We start from the raw sequence: 23551 nt of genomic DNA, 5'->3' as shown, positions 1-23551 counted from the left end.
GGAACATTAGTGTATTGCTTGTAGCACACAAGATACTGATTATAGCCTACTTTACTACAGTATGTGAAACTGTTCCATTATTAAGGTGTTTCTACTTGATTAAAAATATGACCTAATAAACTAGTGTCACGATCATAGACTTTCTGTTCCTTTTGTGTTTTTCCCTATTTTGGTCATGTTCCGTTCCTCGTTTTGTTAATTGATTAATCCCCACCTGTTTTCAATCCCCTGATTACTTTCCTGGTGTTTAAAAACCCTGTCTATTTAGTTCCTCGCAGTCCGCTATTAATGTTATGTTAATGTGATTATCTTATGTTTGATGATTTGTGTTAGATGTGCCTTATTCTCCCGTGAGCATTAAAAGAACTATTTTGATATATATCTTTTTCATCGTGCGCGTTACTCTACACACAAGCACACGTGTGACAGCTAGTGCAGTCAGGCTGATTCATTAAGGTTTGTTTTTTTTTGGGACTTGAATAAAAAAAAAGCTGCATTTAATGTTTCCACGTGAAGTATAACAAATAGTTGTGTGTGTGATTGGTCTAATGCTACAATATTTACAGTGTGTGTGTGTGTGTGTGTGTGTCTGTCTGTCTATCTGTTTGTCTGTATTATTTTAATCAATTAACATTTAAATTTAATATATTAATGTGTATAAAATAAATATCATATAAACAAATAAACGAACAAATAAATATTTAAATATTTACAGTTTGAAAACATTTGCATTATGGGAAAACTCTACTAAGTTTACATATACTCTCAAATTATTCATACTATTATGTTATTACAGATATATATTCTACCAGACCTTCATAACCTTTGCATTTTCCCCACATATAACATCCTTAGCCTATTACAAAGCCTGAGGCATTGATACAAAACTGTATTTTTGCCATATCTGATTTTTCACTGTTGAGGTGTTACTGAGAGAAATCCAAATGTACATAAACAAATACACAGATGTCCCATGCAGATCAGTGATCAAAGAAAGTCCATGGAGCAAGACTGTAATTGCAGATATCCTATTTTTCCAACATAAGGGAACCATTAGGTACTTGTGTCTGTGTGTGCACGCGCGTGCGTGTGTGTGTGTGATTCACGGTAAATGTGCCTAATTGTCCCTCTTAATTGCCTTGTGTGCAATTCAATGGCTTGTACGAGTCTCTGATCATGGCTCTTCTCAGGTGCTAGATTAATCTCCATGAGGTTTTTAGAGCAAGCAAAGAACTATCACAGCTTGCTCCATCTCCCACAGTCTGAGTGTGTCCGTTACTGGCTAAATTGAGCCAGTACAGACAAATGAAAACCGTAGACCGTGAGCAGCAGCACAAGAGTGTTATGAGAGTGTTATAACAAAACAAACAAATGCAATTTCACAAAACTCATAAATGTTCATACTAATATGGAGCAGTTTGATAAAGTCTTGCTGTCTAGATGAATGGACTGGACTTGGCTCAAAGGACACTCCAGACATAAACTATTGATAAACATGGGGGAAAGATGAAGGTTGGCAAAAATATGTGTCTGATGGAATGAGGTAAATGGTAGCTTAAGTACTCATGTGATTAAAGTGTTCTGTGGCTTTAGGCCACAACTATTAGCTTTACAGTACATAGTGTATAGCAAGTGTCATGGAAAACCAAAATATTCTTTTTTCAAAATAGTAAATTTTCTACTATCCGTAACATGTTGGCAAGTTAAAGACAATTAGATGTATTACTGTTATACATAACATCATATAACCAAGTAAGAAGATATATATATTGTTGTTTATTGAGTGAAGCCAGACATCGGAAAACATGTAGCTTCCCTAAATAGCATTTCCAATCTTCAGCACAATGCTAACCACAAAACCTCAGAAGCATAATAGAAACTCTTTTAAATATCCTTCATCACTAAACAGGTCATTCTCTTTACCGAAAAACACGTCAACTTACACTTAATTTCAACATTACTCTTATAGCAGTCCCATGCAGAGCATGCTGGGAACTACAGAGCTCAATTTTACAAATTTACATGGGCTGAACAATGAAATTATGTCTTGAAAAAAAATAAAATAATAAGCAGCAAAAATTATTTTGAGTATCATGCAAGCACATTTTATGCTTAATGTTTGTCCAATAAAATTCCATTCACATTGAATGTACACTGCCACTAATAACAGATAGCAAATCATGGTTTTCAAAAGCCTTGTGCAACATATTGCACTAGGCTTTTGAAATATTCCACCCAAACTTTGTTTTGATAAGAAATACATCATCATAAAAAAGCTGTTTTTCAGACAATTTAGTGGGGTGTTTACAGAGCTCTAGAATGAGCTGGTGACAAATGTGAGAAAAAGGTAAATGTAGCAGTCTATAAAAAAGGTCTTGGACAACTACACACATCAACAAACACAGTATGCATGATAATAACCAATCCCTGATCAAAACTTGTATAAATATTTGTTCTTTTAAAATTATTAAATCATTAATATTCAGTCTTAAAGAAAAAATGTTGAATTGGCTCATGAGTAGGTCATCCAAAGACAATAGTTCTCACCTGACTCACTGGGAGTCATTTTTCCATTACATCCGATTCTAAATGACTTGGGAACCATTAGTGTGATGTGTTTACTTTTACTTTGTGATGCTTAAAGAGTTTTGCTATAATCTATAGGAATTCAAATATTTTGCAGAAATATTTTGCAAGGTCAACAACAACCATTTACTAAATGTTCTAGTCCAGTTAAATAATGTCCTTAAACTTCAGTGATGATATTATGATTGTGTATTACTTCCCTCCCTAAAAACCTATGATTTGCAATCTGTGAAAAATGACACCTTACTTGAGTCACAACTTATAAACTGTAAAAAAAAAAAAAAAAAAAAAACTGTGAAAAGCTATGTTTTACAGTCTCCTCCCACACTTTCTTTATGAATTAAAGTGACGTGAAAGCAATCCAAGCGCACCTCTCTCTTTCCCCTCAACTAATCTGAGGAAGAATATTGAAAAGGTCATGAAGCTCTGTGGGACTTTATTAGTAAACCATGTCTGAACTTCGCCAGACCTTCTGTCTCATTTTCTCACTGAGCCGAGCAGACATCACTTGGGAGGCATGAGAACAGCAGAGAGATTCAGAATAAAGATTCAACATGTAGGCCAATCTTTTGAAGTATATTTCATTGGGCTGTGAGAATCATTAGCCTCAATTTTCAACAAAACAACAAAACACTTAGCGAAACTGGTTGACACTAAACACAATTTAATTAATTTCTTCGAGGCCAGGTCTTTTATCCGCAAACAGAAACACTAAATGAGATTCAGTTCTCGGAGGGAGATCACTGCCTCAGTCAGGCCGCAAAAAATTTAATTCCGATTCGAGAACAACACTGGCACAGAACTCCTAGCAGATATTGAAGGTGAAATTACTTGCAGATCAATGGCATCTCCTGAGGAAAAGTTGGCGAATAGCTTTGGATTAAAGGGCTGTGGTGTTTTTATTTGACATTATGTGGGTTTTGTTAATCAATTGACAAAGATTCAGTGCAATTCATTTTGGGGATTACTGTCACATTCATTACTGCATGTGTCATGCAGCTTTAGCACGTCTTTGAGACAGTTTCCCTCATTATTGAGTGAGGGGAGGCCAAAAGTAATGCTGAAGATCTTCTCTATAATCACAAAGACTTGTTAAGAACTTGTCCTGTGAAAGAGGTGAAATTAAATCCAGGGCTCTCCACTTCCCTCCTTCATGCACACTCTCAGCTATTCCGTATCTCTCCAACCTCTTTCAAGCTCCACACTTGGGATTATCATATCACTCAGAATGAACTTATTATGAGAGGTAGAAAGAGCGAGAAAGGGACATAACCAGAGAGAGAGAGAATGAGTGATAGGGTGCTAAACACAGCCTGACTCGTACCTGTGATCTTTTAATGCTCAAATACCACCTAACCCCCACCACGCACATGTATGTGCATTGCTCTTCCTATGACATAAATTGTGAACTTCCTGTTAATGGCCTTTTCACCCTTGCAACCCTGCTTATCTTGTTTAGTTTGTCACATTTTGTATAAAGTTTATCCTCCGTTGGGTTTTAATCCTGGGTAGTCAATCTGACACTTTCTTTTTTGAAAGAAACTAATACTTCTGTTCAGCAAAGATGCATTAATCAAAAGTGACAGTAGAGATATTTACATGTTTACAAAAGACTTCTATTTGAATAAAAACCACACACATATTAACATTCAAAAGTTCGGGGTCAGTAAGATATTTAGTGTAAATACAAGTGAACATACAGATTATTCCAGAACATAAAATTATTCCAGTTCTTCAGTTTGCATCTGTTTTATATATATATATATACTGTATATTTTTTTTAAGTTAGTGTCTTTAGCAACTGAGAACTCCATTAAATCACTCAAGCTATAAAAGAGCAGGCTCTGAGCGTTAAAATGTTCCTCTGGGAAAGCATGTTAACCCAGGGTTAAGTGTAATGTGAAACGCCCTTAAGTTGACTTCATATTGCGTGTTGTTTGTGCTGTGAGGCTGAGCCTGAACTTCAGCACGTTCTCCAGTTGTTGGCACATTTAAAAATCCTGCTGACTTCTTTCTGCTCTGTTTATTTAATTTAGACTAGCTTTTTGTTTTGAAAATTTTCACTAAATATAACGTTCCTCACGGACAGGGCGTTCAACCGTACAATTTTACCTTCATCAAAACAAACAGCAAAACAGCTTCTGGCTATTAAACACTTACTCAGCAGTTTTATATTGTCTCCATGGAGGGAGTCAGGAGCACGCTCACTGTTTTCCAATTCAGTCTTCATCATTAGGCAGTTATTGCTGGTAGATGCCCTGAGCAACTGAACAGCGATTTAAACATTCCCTAAAGCGGGAAAAGTTTTGCAGGCTTGGATACACACAACATCAAATGTGCTGCTGAGGAGCTTATTTTGTCAAGAAAGGGGAAGTTTGTCCCCTTTCTCCTGTGGATTTGTCCATAGCTCCCTCTCTCAGGGGGGCAGTGGCAATGCAGTGGGTCAGCGCCTCTCTAGTCGCAGCCCATGAGCTCTTGTCCTGAAGGCATGCATGTTGGCTGCAAAACAGCATGATACATGAGGACAAGGACCAGAGAAAGTAGAAAATGATGCAATGTGCATTCAGCCTACAGATGACCCTCTTCTCTCACAATAGTTCTCAGCTCTTTAGTGCACATCTGTTAAGGCCGATTCCCCATCACAATCCTCTGAGCCTAAGCTATCCATTAATACAGCATTCCGGCACTGATCAGAGATTATTTTCTTTTTCTTGGCATTGGCTAAGGGTGTGATTTAGCACAGACAAAGTTGGTCTGAGATCAGTGTTGTAGGGTAATATTCTCTCAAGGCATCCCAAACTCTAAATCTGCTTTAGAGCTCTTATTAGTGCAGTTACAGTGAGACAGAGACAGAGAAGAGGAAGACCGGGAGAAATCAACAGCAGAAATAAACATAGAAATGTAAAATAAAAGGATTAAGGATAAGAGCTTATGAGAAGAAACATATTACTATAAAAGATAAACACAAAACAAAAGTATACTGGATTGTTTGAATACATTCTCAGAAAAAAAGGTACAAAAGCTGTCACTGGGGCAGTACCTTTTCAAAAGACACACCTTTATACCTGAACAGTCCTTTTTAATAACTTAAAGGAACATATTAGTAACCAAAGTATTAGTACCTAAAAGGTAAAAAAGTATGCTTTTTGAAAAGGCATAATTTTTTGCTGTATAATATTTCTTTAGCGGAATCAGATCATTTACTCTGTTGTGGCCATAAAGTTTCCATTACAAATAAAAAGAAAGCCTAGTTGGAAGAATAAAGCTGCATTAAAGATTCTTTCAAAATCTAAGAACTGATTGCAGTATTAGTAAATTTCATGTGATCTTAAGCAATAACATCTGGTGTAATCTGGTGTATCCTAACACAGTTCTCCTGTAAGGACTAAGACAGGGAACATAACTGCTGCAATACACAGACTTAACATAGAAACGGAAATATAAATGTTGTGTTCAAGGTCTATAATATTCATTTTGATTTATGTGACTGAAGTGAAGCTGTTTGCATTTCAAAGGCTGAAAAGCAGCATGAGAGGGCTAAAATATTCCCAGCAAGCCAAGTACAGCTCCATTCCTCCAGTTACAAATTACCTCCTCAACACACACACACCCACACACAGGTTTACATCCACACTGTGTATGCATTCACATGCTGCTGTTTTAATGTACTCTAGTTATCTTGTAAATGGTCAATAATATAGTAATATTATTCATACACATACTGTATATCACATGGAGAATACAAATCGTGAATCCAGAGAGCCACACGGTACCCCAAGCCTCATCTGCTCTGAGCAGCAGCTTGTAGCTGTGAGGTTTTGTGCAGTGAAGGACATGTTTGAACAATGTTGGTGTGCGAGTATTATTGTGACTCTGTTCAATAGCAGAGAGAAGTGGACTTTTGGCCTGCAGGAATGAGTGATTGTGACAGTGAACAACGTGAGGAAGAGACCTTGGACGGAGAAACAACCTCTCTCTTACACACACACACATTCTAATATCTCATTGCTGATTTCCCATCCACCATATGTTAAAGGGATAGTTCATTTATGGCAGTAAAATGCCTTTTACTCTCCTATGGAAGTCCGTTTTTGGGACTTATATCACATGACTGAAACATAATTTTTTTTGCTACATTTATTTGATCAAAAATACAGCAAAAACCGTAATGTCAGGAAATATTACTACTTTATAAATACTACTATTAAATGACCATTTAAAATAACTTAATTAAAACAATTTAAAATAAAATATAACTAAATCTAAAAATTATGTTATTATATTAAATTACTATATTATATTCAGCAAAGCTGAATTTTTAGCAGCCTTCCAGTCTTCAGTGCCACATGATCTTTCAAAAATCGTTTTAAGTCTTTCAGAATATTTGTGCTGCTTAATATTTTTGTGCAAACCATGATAAACGTTTTAGCGTTCTTTAACGAATTTTATGAAAGTTTAAAAGAACAAAGTTTTCTCGTTAGAATATTTTGAATGAATTTGATTAATTTAATGTATCCTTATAAAATTAGGTTCCAACATTTATTTTTTTATCTATTTATTTTTTACTGATACCAAACTTTTGAACAGTAGTGTATATCTTGCAATCACAATTTATATATATATATATATATATATATATATATATATATATATATACAATATATATATATATATATATATATATATATATATATATATATATATATATATATATATATATATTAGGGGTGTAACGGTTCACAAAATTCACGGTTCGGTTCGATACGTTTTAGATACAGCAAAATGTAAAAACATCTCAACTTTTCAGAATGCCGCAAGCGCACCGCGGGTCATGTGACAAGAACCAACCAATCAGCTTCATCCTTTCCCGTAACAACGTTGAGAGCTCAGCCAAGATGAAGGAACAGCTGATCATAGTTGTATATGGATTGCAATTTTGAAATAAATTCAGTAGCAGAGCTACTGCAAGCGATTTTTAGAGCAGCAAATCCATTTATCCTTCGCTGAAATTTCCGCGTCTCATGGAGAGAGCACGTCATTGTTGCTTAGCAAAGACAGACGCCTCATGAGCGCTTCTGCCCGAGCGCTTTGGAAAGGAGGAGAAAGACGGGCCTAGCGTTTTCCATGCGTTTTTAGGAGCGATATGTGAACGGCCCCTAAGGCGCTCGCTCACTCAGCACGCGCTGAAGGCTCGTTGCAAAATGTCTAATGCATTTAACAGACCAGAAATATAAGATCCTAAAATAACCAACAGGTCTGGTGTTTGGGTTGGATTCCCTGTAAGCTATAGTGTCTAAATGCTGCAGGGATAGTTTGCTGCGTGCATGTTTCTCCTTTTTTTCGTCTTTTCCCAGATAGTACTGACGCATATATCCCAGATATTCCCGCTGTTTTTTTTTTGTTTTTTTTTTTTTTGTAATCCCGCTGGTGTACCCTGTCATGTTGCAGATGCGACATACCGTTGTTTTTTTATCCACCACTTTCTTGCCATCACCATTATAGCTTAAAGGGAATCCAAAGTGCACCCAAACACCAGACCTGTTGGTTATTGGAGGATCTTCTCATTTCTAGTCTGTTAAACGCATTGGCTATTTTGCAACGAGCCTTCAGCGCGTACTGAGTGAGCGAGCGCCTGCTGAGTAGCCTAACATAAACATATAAGATGGTGTTTTTTTCTTCTTCGGGAGTGTCAGGGGCGTTGCCTGTTACGTTGTTTGGGTTATTGGGCTACCTTGTTGAACGCATATCATTATATTTCTTTCTCTCTCTTTTTTTTTTTTTTCAAATATAATTAATTACTCCAACGAACCGTTCGGTATACATAATGCGTACCGCGTACCGAACCGAAAGCGTCGTACCGAATGGTTCAATGCGAATACGCGTATCGTTACACCCCTAATATATATATATATATATATATATATATATATATATATATACATATATATATAGTGTGTGTGTTTTAAATGCTCACTGGAAGTGAAGATTATAGTGAATAATGACTTAAATAGAAGTGTGTTTCTCACACATAATATAGTACATAACATAGAGCATGGATTATATATGAAACAAGTTTATGTTAGCTTAATGGATCTTTTTGTCATTTTGGAACTTGTCATACAGGTTAAATGTAATAACGTAATTAATTACAATTTAAAATGTTGGCTGCGCTGTCTCTTTAAGGTTTCTGTTCTCAGTCTGAGTCTATAACTCAAGTGGCAAAACTGATTTAGTACTGACTTTACTCCCTCAGCCCAGATGCACATGCTCCGTCATCACACACACACGCTCAAAAACACTCAACATACCGTGGACTTAACAACACCAACATACAAATCACTCAGATACACCCATCACACACCTCCTTCAGGCCAGTGGCATATACACCCAACCCAAAATAGATTCTTCCTGCCAGGGTTTGTAAATGAGAGCCTGCTCTATCCTCACAGCGTTGGTTTGTAAACAACTTTATATTCATAAAGACTTTAGCCTTGGAGCAGAAGAGAGAGGGGCTGAACATGAAGGGTGATGCGGCATCAGTGATGTCAGGATTACAAATGAACACAACCGTTCTGTAATGGACATGAAGGGAGGCAGGACAAGTGAGAGACACAGTCAGCATGTGTATGGATCTACTCGTCTAGACCGTGTCTCTTCTGTCCGCAAGCAGATGTGATATTTGTCAAAGTCAGCGGCACTGGGTAGGGCAGTATGTCACAGCAGGCAGAGGCTGAAGGAATAATCTTTAAGATGAGACAAGCCCTTAAAGGAAGACACACTGAGACCATGATGCCTGGATTTATAGCTCTTGACCTGCACAATTCCCTCCATACTGAGAATATCTATCCACTAGCCATCATTCTTTACACAAGGCTGCGTGTGTCTTGGCCTTTGACACTGATCCGCAGGTCACATCTGTTAATGGCGTTTTAATGACATTTCCAGGTTGTAAATAGGAGGGCCAGGGCAATGGCTAGCGCTATGTGTTGATTAATTATTACTCGAGGCAAGACATATAATAATCATTCCTCTCATTTAAAATTCTTCAAAGACTAAAAGGTCTTACCTGATAAAGTCACAAAAAGCTTAAAGGGAAAATTCAGTGCATGTCAGGCTCAACAGGCAGCAGATGGGTATAATGTTGATGACCCAAAAATGATTTACTCTCGTTTCTTTCTAATGTCTCTCATTTCTCTTTTAGTGAGGTTAAAATAAATAAATAAATGGTTTCTTATAAAATAGCAAAAACAATTGAAGGGAATGGGGCCAATCTGTAAATATTAAAGTACTCACTATACAGCAACGAAAACATGAGTGTTGTCATTATCTTAATGGCATAATTATTTTCATTGGCATAATGGTGATGACCAAAAAAAAAAAAAAAAAAAAGAAGAAGAAGAAAAATCTGGTCTAATTTTTGTTCTCTTTTTGTTATATAAGAAAAATGATATAAATTTTACAGCCTCATCACCATGAAAACACCATAAACCCTAAAATGAGAATATCTCCACAGCTCATATAATACACAAGTTTTAACAGAAGGATTAATGTGAGTGCTTTTATTACATTACTATATAAACTTCACATAATTGCTTTTAAATCCTCTAAAACTGCCTTACCATAACTTCAATTTCTATTTTATTATTTTTAATAAGGACAAATCTAATTAATTTATTAATTTAATTCATTTATTTTGTGTGTGTGCTAATTAACATTATGCCACAAATACTGCATGATGAGTATAATGCTTATTGATATCACAAGTACACACAAATGTTGTACTCCTGGGGTCATTGTACATTACACATTGATGGCCCACAGTAGTTTATTGGCTTTAGAGACAATATTCAATTTCCAATCACACAAATAACCTCCTCTGATGATGTTTTTCTAACTCAGATGTTCATTAAATCTGAAAGTCTACTGCAAAGACAGGCGATTGCACACTTTTGCTCTCTCAATTCCAGATTGTGCTTTTCTCTCCAGCTGTCTCTGCCACATCAGCCTTAATGAAGGCCAACGGCCAAATTACAGCCCTCCTCCACTTGTCTATTTTTCTTCCCCCTCGCTTTCTCTCCCCCATGCCTTGTTATCATCTCATATTTGACGCTTCCTAAATTTGCCTGCTACACCTTATACAGCAGAGAATAATACTGACTCTCTAGTTATTGTACTCACTTTCCCACCTTCCATCACTCTGTTCATTTGTTTTCTACATAGAGATTCTGATTGATTTAAGGAGAGACAAAATTGCGTGTTTATGGATTCAGAAACTAATAACCAGCTAGTTTTAGCTCTGGTGAACAGTCTTAATTGCTTATTCTTCTCTTGTTGCTGAGTGTCTTTTTGTTTCTACAGCTGTACAAACATGAATGATTTAAAACTAATGAACACAAAAATAAATAACCCCCAATCCGCAGCTCAGAGTGATTGAATATTACACAATAAAATCCCTCCCATATCCAATATATCTTTCCTCATAAACCTACAGTATCTATCTATCTATCTATCTATCTATCTATCTATCTATCTATCTATCTATCTATCTATCTATCTATCTATCTATCTATCTATCTATCTATCTATCTGTCTGTCTGTCTGTCTATTTTAAACAGATTTTAAACAGATTATGTTAGTTATATTATTTGAATGCAATAATATATTATATGATTCATATATTATCACAATCATTTATTATTAGTATTTAACATATTGCATTTAATGTGATTTTAACATCTATTATTATCATTATGATAATTTATAATTTTACAAATTAATAATTAACTATTAATTAATTGTTATAAAATTATTTTAGCACTAAGCACTGAAATAAACTGTATCATTTTTGTGGTATTGCCAGAGAAAAATGTCCACTAGGGTACAAATGCAGGGACAAGTCTCTTGTTTAAATGTGATATGTGCGGTCACATTGTGACTCACACATACAGCATCACTTAGAAACCTTGAGACCGCAGCAGGCAGTGCATGTGGGTGGAGCCGAATGATGTAACATGCAGGAAATGACAGTGCTGACGGGGTCAGCAGGGTTATGGAGGTCAGAATGGAGAAGGGCCTTTAAATATGGGTGTAAACTGATGTTAAGAGTGCTAAAGGATTGTGGGGCAGTCATCTTGAATAACACTGGTTCTCCATGAATAAAGTAAAAAAAAAATAAAGGTCTGTTTTCTTATTCTCATTCTCATTCTCTATTCCTCTCTCCTAGGTTGTTATATTTGTGTATTTTTCATTACTCTGTTGCCTCTCTGCGATGACAGGGCTGTAATAACTTTGGTCAAATGTTGGTAAACACTTCTGACAAATGAAATTCACCTTGCAGTGGCTAGGCTGGCCGTCTGCCAGCGTAGGGGGAGGTCACCTCACCACCCCTCCCACATCACACCCGAGTGAGGAGAGAAGCAGCATGTCAATTCCATCCACAGAAAATACTTCTTCCATCAGGAAACAGTATCCCACCTCAGCCCGGTAATAAACATCAAATTTTATGCCACTCACTTGCTCTTCCATGCTCTCTCCATATAGAAAACACACACACACACACACACATACATTATCGTGAGTGAGGGAGCAGTTTATCTGACATGCCGAGAATTCGGTTCTGGATAAATCACCACGTTGACAGTCAGGCCAGATGAACAAGCCGAATCCAGCCTACTGTTTCATTTCAGCTGTGCCTCCTCCTGCTCCGGCTCTGCAGGACGGCTCTCACTGCTGGACTCCTAAGGACATCCATTCTGTTTGAACATACTCTTGTTTGAACACTCATGTGAAACCAAGTGAGACCATCTATTTTTATACTGGAGCTATGGAAAGATATGACCAGAACATTAATTAATTAATGAAGGTGAATGATTTAAATAAAAAAAATATATATACAAATATTATTACAAATGTTCATTATTATTATTGTTGTTAATAATATAACTATTTTTGAACTATATATGTACCATATTTAAACATGATATATAAGAACATTTAAATTAGTCATTCAAATAAAAGTAACAAAAATGAGGAAGCAAAAGACTTAATCCCAGCATGCTCTAGTGAGGCTTTTCCTGCAATTAGTGTAGTACAATGGAAAATTGAACAATGAATAGCAGTGAAACTGTGGCTCTTGGTTTATCTTTACATCTCTTTCTCTCTCTGTATGTTTAAAGAGACTAAACCTGCAGCTAATTATTAAGTTAACAGTGTCTACATTAGCTGATCCATTGGATTAGAGAGGGTAAGATGTCACCCTGCCATTCAAGCAGCCCGAAGTCTCTAATGAAGTAGAACAACCTGTCAAGAACTCAGGTCTGAATATTTATTGGGAAAACTACAGCACACTCTTTCCTCTTTCTTTCCTTGCTCCCTCACTATCTTTCGCTCTCTTGTCAGCACCATCGAACTCCTTTAGTGAAATTCAGAAACTCCAGCATATCATGGAATATGAGTTTAATTATATCACTTTCTTTGGCAAATGCAAGATGTCTCTTACATTGTGTGTGCAATTATAATATGTGACCCTGGACCACAAAACCAGTCTTAAGTGTCGATTTTTCAAAATTGAGATTAATGCATCATCTGGAAGCTGAAAAACAATTGTTAGGATAGGACTATATTTGGCCAAGATACAACTATTTGAAAATCTGGAATCTGAGAGTGCAACACAATCTGAATATTGAAAAAATAATCTTTAAAGATGTCCAAATTAAGTTCTTAGCAATGCATATTACTAATCATAAATGAAGTTTTGATATATTTACAGTAGGAAATGTACAAAATATCTTCATGGAAGACAGGGATGTAACGATTCACTCAACTCGATTCGACACACGATTTTGATTTCACGATTCGATTCTATTCGATTTAATAAGCGATTTCATTTTATTTTTTCAACAAAATGAGATTTAAGATAAATTATAAATTAAATGTTTCCTTTAGTTATTGCTTTGACAAAATGCTGCACATGTCATAAAATACTAATATAACACTTCATATAAACAAAATAAAGCTTTGTCTGTGTTCTTTTCATTTAAAATTAGAGTTACCATTCTAAACTATTTTAAAGTCAGTAAATTCCTTCTCAGACATGCATTCATATAAACTCCTACCCCTAAATGAATCACAATTTGTTTAGCATCTCAACCGATTTAAATCGTCAGATATTTAAAAAGATTTTTAACTGGCTCACGGTTAATCGTTATATCCCTACTTAATATCCTATTTTTGGCATAAAATAAAAATATAAAATCTTTACCCATACAATGCATTTTTGGCTATTGCTAAAAATATACTCCAGCAACTTAAGACTGGTCTTGTAGTCCAGAGTAACATTTATCTAGTTAAACACTTTACTTAAAATTTCTTTAACTGAATAGTTTAACTATTATTCCACTAAATTAGACTGAATTGCCTGTCTGTCCCTATAGAGTTTACATTTTTAACACATTCAGCCACAGCTCAATTAAAAATGTGCTGCAGTTGCCAGAGTCTATATATATATATAGGTATATATTTTATGATCTCTATGTCCAATTAATAAATGCATATGAAATGCACACATGGATCTGGTTAAGTAAATTGTGCCCAGCATAACAGCAAATAGTCTCTGGCAATGTAGTCATCTTGTTTATTTCTGTCATGGCTGAGTTCAGCAGCATTAAACAAACACATTCTCTTTAGAACATGGGCTTCTGGGGAGTTTATTTTAAGAGAGATATCAAAACGCTCTGGAGTAAAAACACTCCCAAAAGATCCGTACTTGAAAACATTCTCCCTAGTCCTAACAATACCATGATGTTCACAAAAAAATGGCACCCTCAACACTAAGAATGTCCCCCAAAACTTCTGTGTTTCTGAAGAACATTCACTCATCTTCTATAACACTCGACCAGCAAACCTGTATAACTGCAGAACAATCTTTTAACACTCCCATAATGCTCTCTGGATGTTGCATTAATCCTCTTATCCTCCCACAGCACTCCAGTAACATCTGTCGAGCACCACAGTCACATCAATCACATTGAAACGGCCTCTCGCAAGCCACTTGTAACTGTCTAAAACGTCCAATTCCCACAGAGCAACACAGACCTTGGGTCAAAGAAACAGAACCAAGCCACTGTCTCCTTACAGACCAGCCAAAGTACAACACATCAAAGTACAAAAGCTTTGTGCTGTCAGTGCAGTTACTTTTTTCCACTACAATTTGTTAACTGCATATATTTGTTTTAAAAACTATTTGTCTATGCAATGAATCTGACTGAATCCTGGTGGTTTAAAGCAGTTTATAACTTTGGTCTATAGGGTCCTGTGAGATACTGGAAAAACAGGGAGATGCAGTGCAACTGTCAAAAAATGGTAACATATTATGCATCCTTTCTAAATAAAGTATTAATTTCTTTCAAAAAAAAAAAAAAATACTGTCCCAAACTTTTGATTGGTGTATTTAAATGAATTGATCAAATACAATGAAATCAACCTAATAGTTAAATGAAGTGAGCATTGTATTAAAGTGAAAGTATTCATAAGAAATTGTACATCTCTAAAGCAGTTTTTACATTTTAGATTCTGTCTGTATGTTTATAAAATGTTTCAGTCTCTATGCAAATGTGTGAAAACATGGGGGACAGAATCACACTTTACATGCAAATACCTCTGATTAGCAACGAGATTGGTACTCATAGGTATTAGTCATCAGGTCAGAGTAAAGAAAGAGCCTGGCAGACGGAGAAGATCATGAGTTTTAGGATGTCTATCAAATTATCACTCTTGTGTGCTCAGTGTCCTCATGGGTGTCTCCTTTCTGTCCCCACTGCTGCAATTAAGGACTGTTTCCCTCTCACTTACTCTCATTTGAAAGACTCTCTCTCTCTCACACACACACACACACACTAACACACACTTTGATGCAAGACAATTAAAGGCTCTGTACACAATCAGGTTAAAAACAGAACAGGAGACTGCATTGTTTGCATGTGTGTGTTGGTGTGCATGTTTACATATTTAACGTGAACAAAATGTGTGCGACTGCTGCCTTCTCTAGTGAGGTACATCTCTGAGCTGCTTTATAGACAATGACAGGCCCTACTTACTACAGTACGTGTGCTTAGTTGGTCCCTGTGCTTCTGAATTCATTTGAATATTTTTCCTCTATTTTAATATAATTGTAGATTCTCAGATGCAGTTTTCCATTAATTACCTCTAATATGTCCCGCCACAGTTCCAAACCACAGAACCAAAAATATTGAAACAACATAAAAGATCTCAACTGTTGTTCTGTGAGCTATTGCTTTGCAAATCAATGCAATTGCAAAGCATCAGATGACTGAACTAAAATGGAAATCACAATATTATTGTGCACAAAAGGCTGTGATTAATTAAATTAGTCAGCTGTGCTGTGTGTTTAAGAATGAAGCACAGCACTGTGGTTTTGTATTTATTTTATTTTATTTTGTGTGTGTGTGTGTGTGTGTGTGTGTGTGTGTGTGTGTGTGCACGTGTGTGTGTGTGTGTGTGTGTGTGTGTGTGCGTGTGTGTGTGTGTGTGTGTGTGTGTGTGTGTGTGTGTGCGTGTGTGTGCGTGCGTGTGTGTGCGTGTGTGTGTGTGCGTGTGTGTGTGTGTGTGTGTGTGTGTGTGTGTGTGTGTGTGTGTGTGTGTGTGAGCTGACGTGAGCAGCTCATGATGTTTTAGATTCTGGGTTCACAGGAAGTGAATGAACTCCATCTCTGTGTGTGTTGTGAGTTGTGCATTTAGGAATGGGTTAAGGTCAGGGTTAATTTTTATTTTCACAAATACACATTTTACAAATTTCTAGAATTTTTTGTGGATATAAGTTTGGTGTTTCATTAGATTTGTATTGTAATGTTTGTAAAATATGTTACATTTGTTGACTTGTTTTTCAATTAAACACAGAACACAGTCATGATATCATGAGATCATGATAATAATATTTTTAATGTTGTTGTTATATTCAAATTGTGTGAATGTAATATGAACTGAGACACTATAACAACTAAATAGAGGTTTCAGTCCATTTCTGAATCCAGTTTATTTACTCAATTTGGTCAGCAAAACAGGGCCAAAGCTTTTATTTCTGCTCTTAACATCCACTAGATTTATGTATTTAAACTTAAAAAATTTACAAAAGTTTGGTGTATGACCCTGGACCCCAAGGGGCAAAATGTCCCCACAACAGGCTCACAAAATCCTTAAGAAAACTTAGCCACTGTCATGATTCCAACCACAAATATAGCCTTAAACAGAAATGAATTGCCACAAACAAATGTGTGTATGTATAAACAATATGTTAATATGAATTTGGTTTGAAGAAAAAATGCTTACTATTGCTTATTTTGTGACATTATATACAGTTTTACAACTTTGTGACAACAGTAACCAAAATAAAATAGGAAAAACTGCCGAGCAGTTTCACGTCGAATGATACACTAACAGAAGAATGAATAAATTGCTTTTATGATTGATTTCACATTCCACTTCTAAATCCTCTGAAAACGGACCCTATTTATTTGTAAGTGTTGCACCGTAACCTCAATTCCTGCTTTTATTTATTTATGCCACAAGTGCTGTTGACTGAGTTTAACATATATTGAACACAGAATATTATTCTTACATTAGAGTTTACTGTATGGAGATGCATTGATGTGTTTCATTTCTACAGTCATAAAAACTCAAGAAATCTATGTCAGTTCTCATGTTCATAAGAAGGAGATTTGTAAAGATTTTTCTGAAAAACACTAAAGCGTTTTTCACAGTGTAACTTATGGGTCCTTGAGGCAAAAATGTTCCCCATGAGTTGAGGAACTCTCATGTGAAAATTTAAGTCTCAAGCTCAAAAGGGGTAGAGGGCCTGCCATTCTGTCAGTTGCTAGGCAACCATACATCCCATCCATAGCAGAATGGCATAAAATGCAATTAGCCACATACCCTTCATGCATGCAAAGTTTGCTGAGTTTTTACCATAGGGATCAAAAGTTAAAGCTGTTTAAGTGAGGAGAAACATTAAGAGGACAGTAGGAACCCTGCATTCACTGGATTCCTAATAATCCACAATGAAAATGTTAAATAGGTCAGAAATTTTCCATATGAGGAACTATATTATATTATTTTTATAGAATGATTGTATAAAATATTTCAATCATTTTATATTTGTAAAATATATATTTTTTTATTTATTTATATAATTCATCTGGATGATAAATGTGCAAATCCAGTTCATCTGCACATCTGGAGGACAGTCAGTTTAACAATCATACACGCATAAACATGAATCCAGTGATCCTAAATGTGTCTATATTCAATCCATCACATCCAATATAATGTCAATATAAACCCACACTTTGTGGAGATCTTCCAAAACTTTAGATTCACTTTTAGTGATTAGAAATGACATTTGCAATGTCATAAAAGACGACTTTTAAATAAATACTGTTCTATTAATCAAAGGATCATAAATGAAAACATATCATGGTTTCCGCAAATATTCTGAATGTTTATGTGCCAGTTAAGATTGGAGCAATGGATGTTGTACTAACTAGTACTCACTATGTTAGTTTTTAATAGCACCAAATGACTATTTGGCAATAACAGTATTATTCACCTCGCCTATGCTCTTGATGCTCTGCCCGAAAGAAAATTCTCTTCATCCATGATAAATAACACCAGTTTCAATCAGAATGAAAGACGTGATATTGATGATGTAATATTCCCCAAATGATCATCATTAACCTCAGCCAGGGGCAAGGTACACACATACAATAGCCAAGACGCTTCAGGCTCTGTTTCAGACTGAATATATCTGCATGCACAACAACAACACACACACAAATACACAAATGTTCTTATGAGATGATCTTATGAGATGTCAATTGTCCTATTATAAATCTTCACTTGCTGCTCTGCGAGGGGTCTGGATATGACAGTCATGTGTAATTGAAATATACTCATCTGGGCATAAGTGACGACACTGTGTCCTTGAACCACACACTCTTTCTCTCTTTTTCATGCACACCTCTATGTTGAACACATTAAAAAATAAAGCAGACATATGCTCAGTGTTCACTCTGTTGAGATGTTATTACTGTGGTGACTGTACAAAACATACTGCCCCTAAGCGGGAGTTATTCAAGTTTGGATCCTTCGCTGTTTGGCTCTCCAGCTGTCAGTGTGGTGAGAGAATTAAACACACAAACCCACACCTGTGCGAATGTCTCCTCCATAATGATCAGAAAGGGACAAACAGAACGCAATCACAAACATAAAGCGGGTCCCTACATCTCTGTGTTCATTATCTCAGCCCACACTGCAAAGAAAGGCAGAACAAAGATTAAAAGAGAGGGAGGAAGGGCAGGAGAAATACAATTGATAAGAGAGAAAGCAAGTTATATACAGCCAACAAAATTCAGTTCTCTCTCTTCATCCACATGATGACAGAGATCATCTCAGACACAGACACCGACTCAGTTCGCACAAATGCTACAAGATCAGGATGTCATGCACCGTTTTTATTTTGAAGGGGGTGGCAGTGGAAGTCCTGGTTCACTCAGTGCCCCAGGCGAAGATAACACATGACTAGGACCAGACAGAATATGCTGACTTTTTTTTGGAGAAAATCTGCAGAAGTTTGCAGAATAGATTTAAACGTGGTCAAATATGTTTAACAGAACTGAAAGTACAACACTTTTATTGGTAGCTGAAAACATTAACCAACTAGCAAAGAGCCCAGGTATTTAATAAAACTCACAGGAGATGGTGGATCAGTAGAATTTTATGATTAAGCGTGAACTTAGTAACAAAAGGGATCAAATACTAACTGTAAATATTATTTAATTGTTATATTTATATTTATATATATATATATTGTAGCAGAAATGAGTCAAATCAGACAAATCAAAGAGTCTATCAGAGCTGTGTGCATTGAAACATGAGCTGAATTCCTCAGGAAGTCATAAATCAGTTCTAGTGCCACAGGAACCAAGCAAGATAACCAACCAACCAACTTGTTCACATAACAGCTTTCAACATTAACACCAATAGAACAATTATTGACAATTTTAATTCGAAGAAGAGATTGTCAAATTTATTGTTCGTGATTGGAATGCAACGCTGGACATCACATGTAAACCCAGGAGATCAAGTTAAATACTTGCATTGACCTCCCCCCCCCCCCAGCCAGTGAAACCAGACTGAAATTCCTAAGGGGGAAGGGCTTTAAACCTTTGTCTTCACAGAAAAGTCCTTTGCCAGAGAATGGCAAAGAAACCCTTTTTATACATTATATATGGACCAGAATGAACTCAAAAAAAGACTTATGAATTAATCATTCCATGGCTTAACTCCATATTCATTTACGTGTAACCCACACATTTGACTATCATGTATAATCACTTATTGTGTATGTCTTTTGATAACTATAGGATACCTAGTCATGTCTAGTATTGAAATAATCGCATTTTCTTGCTTGATATTGTCCTGACAATCATTTATTTGTAAAATATATCATAATCATGTTATAGGAATCATGTCCAAAATTAGACCCTGTGAGGCAAGAACCACATGCTTGGTAAGATAAACAAATGATTTATGATACCCACCCCAAGAACAAATCTGATTGGTCAAGGCAACATTTGAGGGGTGGCCAACAGGAAGTTTTAAATACTTTGGACACGATGTAATTTTGCTTTTAGTCTGCTTTTAGTTCTAGTCTGCCTGCTGCTATTAGCCATGTCGGCTTTTAGTCTGCTTTTAGTTCTAGTCTAGCTGCTGCTATTAGCCATGTCGGCTTTTAGTTCTAGCATTGCTCGTGCTATCAGTCATGCCTGCTCTTAGCTTTTAGCTTGTAGCTTTGCTACCTAGCTTTAGCTTGTAGCATCTAGCCATGCGGTAGTCATCATTGTTCTTTGAGCGCGGTTCCAGCGTGCCTGCCTGCTGCTACTATGAGAAGGAACACAACCTAGTCTCGTCAAACTTTATTTCTTTTCTTTTCCGTTTGAGAGTTTCGTGTTCTGAGTTAAGTTTTGTAACGTCCATTCAACTTCAACCAGCGAACACGACTCTGCAGTTTCAGCCAACGCCCAACAACCACGGGCTTCCCAAGACGTCACTTCAGAGACTGAACTTCCAGCCAATCAACGACCTCGGGATAGCCCTTTCACCGAGGCTCCTTCTTCACAGGAGATGCAAGTAACTTTACCTCCAGACTGTGACCTTTACTGGTGTATCTAATATAATTTTAACCTCATTGAGGAACTCAATGCGAGTGCTAATTACGTGATTGATGGTTGTTCATGTTTATGCAATTTAACGTATTGCTGTTAACTTGGGATTCCATATTTCCATTCTCTTAAACTCATCTTTCCCTAACTTTCGACCTTCCTGCAACTTGTGTGAATGTGTGTGTGCGTGCGTTTATGTGTTAGATTAGTTTATGTGTCTTAGATTTATCTAATAAAGCCTTATTCATATTGAAAAGAGAAGTATCTTGTGTTTTGTGCTTACAAGTTAATGTCTTAAACTGCCGATCTTGTTACTGTGCTAATTGATAGTGTTTTCACTATAGTTTGGATATTAGTATCCAGCGCAGATTTGATGTTAAACGGCTCGTTCACTGAACCGCAGGCGCGTCTCCGTGAACAGCCGTGAAACAGTGATTCTGTTCAAATTCCCTTTAAAATCTTAAATGATTCCCTTTGAGCTAAATTGACCTGTTTCCCTTACAATATATATATATATATATATATATATATATATACAGTATTGTTCAAAATAATAGCAGTACAATGTGACTAACCAGAATAATCAAGGTTTTTAGTATATTTTTTAATGCAACGTGGCAAACAAGTTACCAGTAGGTTCAGTAGATTGTCAGAAAACAAACAAGACCCAGCATTCATGATATGCACGCTCTTAAGGCTGTGCAATTGGGCAATTAGTTGAAAGGGGTGTGTTCAAAAAAATAGCAGTGTCTACCTTTGACTGTACAAACTCAAAACTATTTTGTACAAACATTTTTTTTTCTGGGATTTAGCAATCCTGTGAATCACTAAACTAATATTTAGTTGTATGACCACAGTTTTTTAAAACTTCTTGACATCTGTGTGGCATGGAGTCAACCAACTTGTGGCACCTCTCAGATGTTATTCCACTCCATGATTCTTTAACAACATTCCACAATTTATTCACATTTCTTGGTTTTGCTTCAGAAACAGCATTTTTGATATCACCCCACAAGTTCTCAATTGGATTAAGGTCTGGAGATTGGGCTGGCCACTCCATAACATTAATTTTGTTGGTTTGGAACCAAGACTTTGCCCGTTTACTAGTGTGTTTTGGGTCATTGTCTTGTTGAAACAACCATTTCAAGGGCATGTCCTCTTCAGCATAGGGCAACATGACCTCTTCAAGTATTTTAACATATGCAAACTGATCCATGATCCCTGGTATGCGATAAATAGGCCCAACACCATAGTAGGAGAAACATGCCCATATCATGATGCTTGCACCTCCATGCTTCACTGTCTTCACTGTGTACTGTGGCTTGAATTCAGAGTTTGGGGGTCGTCTCACAAACTGCCTGTGGCCCTTGGACCCAAAAAGAACAATTTTACTCTCATCAGTCCACAAAATGTTCCTCCATTTCTCTTTAGGCCAGTTGATGTGTTCTTTGGCAAATTGTAACCTCTTCTGCACATGCCTTTTTTTTAACAGAGGGACTTTGCGGGGGATTCTTGAAAATAGATTAGCTTCACACAGACGTCTTCTAACTGTCACAGTACTTACAGGTAACTCCAGACTGTCTTTGATCATCCTGGAGGTGATCATTGGCTGAGCCTTTGCCATTCTGGTTATTCTTCTATCCATTTTGATGGTTGTCTTCCGTTTTCTTCCACGTCTCTCTGGTTTTGCTCTCCATTTTAAGGCATTGGAGATCATTTTAGCTGAACAGCCTATCATTTTTTGCACCTCTTTATAGGTTTTCCCCTCTCTAATCAACTTTTTAATCAAAGTACGCTGTTCTTCTGAACAATGTCTTGAATGACCCATTTTCCTCAGCTTTCAAATGCATGTTCAACAAGTGTTGGCTTCATCCTTAAATAGGGGCCACCTGATTCACACCTGTTTCTTCACAAAATTGATGACCTCAGTGATTGAATGCCACACTGCTATTTTTTTGAACACACCCCTTTCAACTAATTCAACTAATTGCCCAATTGCACAGCCTTAAGACCGTGCATATCATGAATGCTGGGTCTCATTTGTTTTCTGAGAATCTACTGAACCTTCTGGTAACTTGTTTGCCACGTTAGAATAAAAAAATATGCGAAAAACCTTGATTATTCTGGTTAGTCACATTGTACTGCTATTATTTTGAACAATACTGTATATATATATGTGTGTGTGTGTGTGTGTGTGTGTGTGTGTGTACAGACAGAGAGAGAGAGAGAGAGAGAGAGCAATAGTAAGATACTGTGACTGGACGTATATTAAATGTAAATACTGAGAAGTAGAAGAGACAGAGAGAGAGAAAGAGAGAGAGAGAGAGAGAGATAAGACGACAGTGACAAATGGAAGGTATGAGATTCTCCCTTGGAAAGAACATTAGTGTCAATCAGCTGTATTCGGTCAGATTACAGAAACTCACTCATGTTAACGCACACAGACAGACATGTCATCCCCAAACCACATGTTCACTCACAGCATTTTTTTGATGATTCAGTAGTCAGTCGGCAAGAGCTACTTCTCTGCCTGTATGAGTGTTTGATGTAATGTTACATTAGATATTATCAAACAGATGAAGGAAAAAACAAACCATTGAATGTATAAATCATACTGTCAGATACACACATGGCACAGTCATATAACCCTACTCATAAATCTCTCTGCCTCCTCTACAGTTAATGATTATAAATGAGAAGCTGAGGTGGTTTAATTACCGTCACAATGACTA

The sequence above is a fragment of the Carassius auratus genome, unplaced genomic scaffold (assembly GCF_003368295.1).
Source record: "Carassius auratus strain Wakin unplaced genomic scaffold, ASM336829v1 scaf_tig00215205, whole genome shotgun sequence".
NCBI classification, from domain to species: Eukaryota; Metazoa; Chordata; class Actinopteri; order Cypriniformes; family Cyprinidae; genus Carassius; species Carassius auratus.
The sequence above is the reverse complement of the archived record's forward strand: the minus strand, read 5'-3'. Positions refer to the sequence as shown.